Source organism: Aegilops tauschii, chromosome 6 (assembly GCF_002575655.3).
Source record: "Aegilops tauschii subsp. strangulata cultivar AL8/78 chromosome 6, Aet v6.0, whole genome shotgun sequence".
NCBI lineage: Eukaryota > Viridiplantae > Streptophyta > Magnoliopsida > Poales > Poaceae > Aegilops > Aegilops tauschii.
Window position 1 is genome coordinate 45231609 of NC_053040.3, and position 8745 is coordinate 45240353.

An 8745-nucleotide genomic window follows, 5' to 3' on the forward strand; every position below is an offset into this window, starting at 1 on the left:
GCGATCTACCACCGTCCCATCTTCAAGAAGGATCCTTGCATTGACCTTGCCAGGCCCAACTGCCGTCGCCGCCGCCGCGACGCCAGAAAATACCACCAGCCTGCGCGCATCCATCAACCCACCTCCAACGCTGATACTCCGTCGCACCATGCCGCTGAGACCCACCGTTTTTGATGCGGTAGATGCAACACCGCTCCGCCTGTTGGCCACTCCAGTCAGTACCTACTCCAAAACAATGCCCACAGGAGAGAGAATGACACAAGTTTTCGTCATCATCCGACCAGGGAGACCCAGACCTAAGGTTTCTCCTGGAGCAGATGCCTCCCGGAGGAAGAAGGGCACGCCATCTGCAGTTGCCAATCAACCCAAATGGTGCCCACCCACAACGAGTCATTTTCTTGGAGTTGTGTTGTTGTTCTTCAGCATCCTTGTATAATGCCTTGTGTGTGTGTGTTGTGGTATCGTGTTGTATTGTGTTGTATGTGCTGAATTGTATGATTTATATAAAGTGGAGCGGAAGTCTTTTTGATAAACAATAAGATCAATTGCCTCATTTGAAACTTGAAAGCGCATTTTTTTATTTTGACAACGGAAGTTAGGGCCAAGGCTGACCTCATGCGCAGGAAAAGGGACAAGCACACGGACATCCCATATGTACCCAAGCTTTTTTGTTCTTTTGGTTGCTTGTTGATTGCTTGCACTTAATCCTACGAGATTATCAATTGATTAATATATTTGCTTGAATAATGTATTATCATCTGATTTGTTGCTTAGATCGGTCTGCTCTCTATTTTCAAACAGTTTTGGTCTGGGCCTATTTTGTTCAATTGGATAACTCTAGTGCACAACTTATCGAATCGAAATAAATGAGTTTATTTTCTTTTGTTTCCCCTTTTCTATTAACCTATTGGTTGGCATTCGATAGGACATATGTTTTGAGAAACATCATTGTGTGTGTGTGTGGGGGGGGGGGGGGGGCTAGCGCCTTGGTCGCCATGACATCCAACAGTGGTCATCCATCACCGTACATAGGTCACGCGTTTGTAGCATAACCTGAGTCGCCGTAGTTCGTCCGGCTCAACATATCGGCCATTGTGTTGATCCCCAAATTCGCGCACAACATGCTGCATGATTGGTTCACGGAGGTTGACCTCCTTGCCATTGGAGATCGTTGCAGGTGGCGCACCCTTCTTCAGACCGTCCGACATCTTCACATGGCCAAGAGCACGTGGGATACTGAATGTTTGTCAGCGACCCTAGAGTACTCACGCAATTAGCTCGAGACATCAGAGGTTTTACACACTAGCAAACACAGAGCACACATGAAATTTGATGCCATGAAAACTTGCTACAGCTTTTTTATTTGGAATACAGAGAGAAAGAAGGGTCGTTACACGACCGACCTAAACACACACCACATACCTAATGACTCGTGCCATCCCACGGATCAGATTGTGCGTGCATGATCTACGCCATGCCATCCCATGACTCAGTTCGCGACACGGTAGAAACGGGACCGACCCCAACCTGACACATGGACTCGACGCAAACATGCTTGTCGTCGAGACCGACTCTCACTGCACACCACGTGCTTGCATGCAGCTCTATGGTGCGTTATTTAGAACAAACAGATTGAAGGAGAAAAACTCTAGGGCATGGATCGGCCCTCGATCCACAAAAACCAACATCGCGAAGTTGTCTAAGTGGATCTCGTCATTCTCCGAGTCGATCTCCTCGTTGTCTGAGTCAGAGAGGCAACCCAACACTTTTACAAATTCCGAGGCGCCGCAGTGAAGGTAGACGACAATGCATGTGTTTTACAAATTCACCATGTGAAATGAATGCATGTAATTCAATGCTATCAATGTGTGTTATGTAAATTAAAGGTTTATGTTGCAATTTGGATATTTGAATTCGTGTAAAATATGTACACAAAATAATCTATTTAATGCATACTTTTTGTATTGATATATGAAATTAAATGTGCAAACGCTACCACGGCAACAAATACACTGTCGTGCCATTTCTTTTTTCCCAAAACAAAGTATTAGTGGCGCACGAAAATACAAGCACATCACCAATGGCCCAAAATACTAGCGCTATGCCATTAGTATTCTACAATACTGTCGTGTGAAAGGCCCAGGCATGACACTTGTATGTCCCTTACTAGTGCGTGCAGGTAGACAAGCCACTAGTAAGTTACTCGCTCGTCGCTAATAATCACTTACCAACGACACTATACTAGTGGTGTGCCAGCCGAACGCCGCTAGTAGGCACATGCACAAGCTGCTAATAAGGGTGTCATGTAAGTTGGCGGTGGGAGCAACGATGCTCATGGGCGAAGCTCTTAGCTAAGGTGCAAGATGGTGGCAATGGCCACGCAGGAGGCGGGGTGACTGGGGTACGGCGTTCAGTGGCGGTGATGTGGCAGGTGTCTTCACGACTAGTTGTACTATGTTGCAGAGGCTGCCGCCCCTTCGACAAGGCGCCACCTTGGAGTACATATCTCATCATGTGCGGCTTCATCTCTTCGGAGTGACTTGTTCATGGTTGAGGGCTCTAGTGACATCAAGAAATCTGCTCTCTATCCGATGAGCCATTTTCTTGGAGTTTTCCTATTTTTTGAAAAGGAGAATAACCCCTGACCTCTGCATCGAACGTTGCACTCATCCATCTTTATTAAATTATTCAACAGAGACTGACACAATAAATACAAGGATCAATCCGAAGCCACCTTTCCGATAAACTCTGTCGCTACACCTATAAACTTGATGATGAACCCTGACCGCACCAAAGCACATTATCTAATCCGGTGGCCTCATGAAGTCGCCGCCTGCGAGCCGAGAGCACCAACCGACCTAGCAGACCCACAACGCACACCGCATGCATGCACTCTAGGATCCCGCGCTGCCATCTACCACCGTCCCATCTTTAAGAGGGATCCTTGCATTGACCTTGCCAGGCCCAACTGCCGTCGCCGCCGCCGCGACGCCAGAAAATACCACCAGCCTGCGCGCATCCATCAACCCACCTCCAACGCCGATACTCCATCGCGCCATGCCGCTGAGACCCACTGTTTTTGATGTGGTAGATGCAACACCGCTCCACCTCTTGGCCCCTCCAGTCAGTACCTACTCCAAAACAGTGCCCACAGGAGAGAGAATGACACAAGTTTTCGTCATCATCCGACCAGGGAGACCCAGACCTAAGGTTTCTCCCGGAGCAGATGCCCCCCGGAGGAAGAAGGGCACGCCATCTGCAGTTGCCAACGAACCCAAATGGTGCCCACCCACAACGAGTCATTTTCTTGGAGTTGTGTTGTTGTTCTTCAGCATCCTTGTATAATGCCTTGTGTGTGTGTTGCGGTATCATGTTGTATTGTGTTGTATGTGCTGAATTGTATGATTTATGTAAAGTGGAGCGGAAGTCTTTTTGATAAACAATAAGATCAATTGCCTCATTTGAAACTTGAAAGCGCATTTTTTTATTTTGGCAACGGAAGTTAGGGCCAAGGCCGACCTTATGCGCAGGAAAAGGGACAAGCACACGGACATCCCATATGTACCCAAGCTTTTTTGTTCTTTTGGTTGCTTGTTGATTGCTTGCACTTAATCCTACGAGATTATCAGCTGATTAATATTTTTGCTTGAATAATGCATTATCATCTGATTTCTTGCTTAGATCGGTCTGCTCTCTATTTTCAAACAGTTTTGGTCTGGGCCTATTTTGTTCAATTGGATAATTCCGGTGCACAAATTTATCGAATCGAAATGAATGAGTTTATTTTCTTTTGTTTCCCTTTTTCTAGGAACCTATTTGTTGGCATTCGATAGGAAATATGTTTTTACAAACCTAACCGGATATACCAAATGCTCACCTTTACTTAATCGTGTCCCAACCAACCCTTGTCGTTGGTTGGTTTCACGATGAAAATCGACATCATTTGGGGTGGGGGGGGGGGGGGGTGGGGCACCACCTCGGTCACCATGGCATCCAACGATGGTCTGGCCGAGGGCCATCGTCGTACATAGGTCACACGCTTGTACCATAACCTGAGTCACCATAGTTCATCCGGGTCAACATATCGGCCATTGTGTTGATTCCCAAATTCGCGCACACCATGCTGCATAATTGGTTCACCGCGGTTGACCTCCTTGCCATTGGAGATCGTTGCATGCGGCGCACCTTTCTTCGGACTGTCCGACATCTTCACACGGCCAAGAGCACGTGGGATACTAAATGTTTGTCAGCGACCCAAGATTACCCCCGCAGTTAGCTGGACACATCAGAGGTTTTACACACTAGCAAACATAGAGCACACATGGAATTTGATGCCATGAAAGCTTGCTACAACCTTTTTATTTGGAATACAGAGAGAAAGAAGGGTCGTTGCACGACCGACCTAAACACACACCACGTTCCTAATGACTCGTGCCATCCCACGGATCAGATCGTGCGTGCATGATCTAGGGCTCCACTATTATTACGTGTGATCCGATGTGCCATGCCATCCCATGACTCGGTTCACGACGCGGTAGAAACGGGAGCGACCCCAACCTGACACATGGACTCGACACAAACATGCTTGCCGTCGAGACCGACTCTCAGCACACACGGCGTGCTCGCAGGCAGCTCTGTGGCGCGTTATTTGAAACAAACAGATTGAAGAAAGAAAAACGAAGGCATGCACCAAGTTTACTACAATGGATCAGCCCTCGATCCACAAACCCACATGGCGAAGTTGTCTTAGTCGATCTCGTCGTCGTCTGAGTCAGAGAGGTGGTTGTCCACCTGCTCGTGCCTAGCCTGCCATGCCATCAACCACAAACACCACATCCAGATTCCGTTACATTCAATCATCACCCAGGCGGAAAAAACTGAAAACCTTGGAAAAATTGAAAGGAGATCGAGTTCATACCCTCCTCATCTGGGCACGGCGGTACTTGAACCAGAGTTTGATATGCCGGGGCTCGACACGAAGCTCGCGACTGAGATGAGTGCGCTGGGCCTCATCGGGGTTGGGGCACTCCATGAAAATACTGCAGTTAAAAGAAGAAGAAGAAAACCTTGAATACCCTGTACATGGATCACCATGAAAATATGACACGAAAAATAAGCTGTAGGAATGGTGCTTTATCAACCACTCGAGGATCTGAATCTGGTTGGTACTTAGATCCATTGTTACCAATTTCTCGCTCACTCTCCTAGGCTGGCTAGAGGAAGAGGAATTGGAGGCAGGAAGGTATCTTCGTACTGGATGCGGTGCGACCTCTGCCTTCACTAGTAGAAAAGAGGGCTTTGGTACAGGCCGAGTCAGCCCATTAGTCCCGGTTCAGTCCAGAACCGGGACCCATGGGGGCACTGGTCCCGGTTCGTGAGGCCAGGGGCCTGCCGGGCCTCGTGGGGGCATTGGTCCCGGTTTGTCTGGCCCCTTTGGTCCCGGTTGGTGGGACGAACCGAGACCAATGGGCCTCGCTCCTGGCCCACCACCATTGGTCCCGGTTGGTGGCTTGAACCGGGACCACAGGCTGCCCTTTAGTCCTGGTTCATGCCACGAACCGGGACCAATGAGGTGCCTATATATACCCCTCGCCCGCGAGCAGAGCACTCCAGTGCTCTGTTTTTCTCTGGCCGGCGAGGGGAGGGCTTTGTGGTGCTCTAGCTCACCTCCTATCCACATGAGGTGTTCGATGAAATGCCCGAGCCACACTAGTTAAGCTTTTTCCTCTCGAAGCTCTGATGAACCGGCAATGGATGTACGGTGACAGACACACCTCCGAGTACATTAAGGGCGTGCATGATTTTCTCGAAGTGGCTGAGGAACAAGCAGAATGGTTTTATGTGTTGTCCATGCCCTAAATGTGGGAATACGAAGTCTTACTCTGACCGGAAAATCCTTCACACCCACCTGCTTTACAAGGGTTTCATGCCACACTATAATGTTTGGACGAGGCACGGAGAAATAGGGTTTATGATGGAAGACGGCGAAGAAGAAGAGGACGATGACAACTATGTGCCCCCTGAATACGGTGATACTGCAACGGGGGAAGCTGCTAAAGATCAAGAGGAACCAGACGATGTGCCCAATGATGCTGCAACGGGGGATGCTGCTGAAGATCAAGAGGAACCAGACGATGTGCCCGATGATGATGATCTCCGCCGGGTCATTGTCGATGCAAGGACGCAATGCGAAAGTCAAAAGGAGAAGCTGAAGTTCGATCGCATGTTAGAGGATCACAAAAAAGGGTTGTACCCCAATTGCGAAGATGGCAACACAAAGCTCGGCACCGTACTAGAATTGCTGCAGTGGAAGGCAGAGAATGCTGTGCCTGACAAAGGATTTGAGAAGCTACTGAAAATATTGAAGAAGAAGCTTCCAAAGGACAACGAATTGCCCGACAGTACATACGCAACAAAGAAGGTCGTATGCCCTCTAGGATTGGAGATGCAGAAGATACATGCATGCCCTAATGACTGCATCCTCTACCGCGGTGCGTACAAGGATCTGAACGCATGCCCGGTATGCGGTGCATTGCGGTATAAGATCAGACGAGATGACCCTGGTGATGTTGACGGCGAGCCCCCCAGGAAGAGGGTTCCTGCGAAGGTGATGTGGTATGCTCCTATAATACCACGGTTGAAACGTCTGTTCAGAAACGAAGAGCATGCCAAGTTGATGCGATGGCACAGTGAGGACCGTAAGAAAGACGGGAAGTTGAGAGCACCCGCTGACGAGTCGCAGTGGAGAAAAATTGAGAGAAAGTACTGGGCTGTGTTTGCAGGTGACCCAAGGAATGTATGGTTTGGTTTAAGCACGGATGGCATTAATCCTTTCGGGGAGCAGAGCAGCAATCACAGCACCTGGCCCGTGACTCTATGTATGTATAACCTTCCTCCTTGGATGTGCATGAAGCGGAAGTTCATTATGATGCCAGTTCTCATCCAAGGCCCTAAGCAACCCGGCAATGACATTGATGTGTACCTAAGGCCATTAGTTGAAGAACTTTTACAGCTGTGGAATGGAAACGATGTACGTACGTGGGATGAGCACAAACAGGAGGAATTTAACCTGCACGCGTTGCTGTTTGTAACCATCAACGATTGGCCCGCTCTCAGTAACCTTTCAGGACAGACAAACAAGGGATACCACGCATGCACACACTGTTTAGATGACACTGAAAGTATATACCTGGACAAATGCAGGAAGAATGTGTACCTGGGCGATTTCTTCCGACCAACCATCAATGACGAAAGAAAGGCAAGCATTTCAAAGGCGAGGCAGATCACCGGAAGAAGCCCTCCATGCGTACCGGTGATCACGTACTTGCTATGGTCAATGATTTACACGTAATCTTCGGAAAGGGTCCCGGCGGACTAGCTGTTCCGAATGACGCTGAGGGACACGCACCCATGTGGAAGAAGAAATCTATATTTTGGGACCTACCCTACTGGAAAGACCTAGAGGTCCGCTCTGCAATCGACGTGATGCACGTGACGAAGAACCTTTGCGTGAACCTGCTAGGCTTCTTGGGCGTGTATGGGAAGACAAAAGATACACCGGAGGCACGGGAGGACCTGCAACGTTTGCACGAAAAAGACGGCATGCCTCCGAAGCAGTATGAAGGGCCTGCCAGCTACGCTCTTACGAAAGAAGAGAAAGAAATATTCTTTGAATGCCTGCTCAGTATGAAGGTCCCGACTGGCTTCTCGTCGAATATAAAGGGAATAATAAATATGCCAGAGAAAAAGTTCCGGAACCTAAAGTCTCATGACTGCCACGTGATTATGACGCAACTGCTTCCGGTTACATTGAGGGGGCTTCTACCGAAAAACGTCCGATTAGCCATTGTGAAGCTATGTGCATTCCTCAATGCAATCTCTCAGAAGGTGATCGATCCAGAAATCATACCAAGGCTAAGGAGTGATGTGGCGCAATGTCTTGTCAGTTTCGAGCTGGTGTTCCCACCATCCTTCTTCAATATCATGACGCACGTCCTAGTTCATCTAGTCGACGAGATTGTCATTCTGGGGCCCGTATTTCTACACAATATGTTCCCCTTTGAGAGGTTCATGGGAGTCCTAAAGAAATATGTCCGTAACCACGCTAGGCCAGAAGGAAGCATCTCCATGGGCCATCAAACAGAGTATGTCATTGGGTTTTGTGTTGACTTCATTAGATAGGTCTCCCTAAATCGCGGTATGAGGGGAGACTGACTGGAAAAGGCACGCTAGGAGCGGACTCAATAATATGCAGGGACGGGCATTTTTGGTCTCAAGCACACTACACAGTTCTACAGAACTCTACCTTTCTGACCCCGTATGTCGATGAACACAAGAACAGTCTGCGCTCCAAACACCCGGAGCAGTGCGACGACTGGATTACAAGTGAACACATCAGGACTTCCAGCAGTTGGTTGGAAACACGTCTCAGAGGTGACAACACTATTTGTGATGAGCTGTACTCGTTGTCCAGGGGACCATCTTTGACTGTATTGACTTACAAAGGATACGAGATAAATGGGAATACATTTTACACGATCGCCCAAGATCAAAAGAGCACCAACCAATACAGCGGTGTCCGCTTTGATGCAGCAACCGAGAGGGGAAAGGACACATATTATGGTTACATAGTGGACATATGGGAACTTGAGTACGGACATGATTTTAAGGTCCCTTTGTTTAAGTGCAAATGGGTCAATCTGTCAGGAGGCGGGGTACAGGTAGACCCACAGTACGGAATGACAA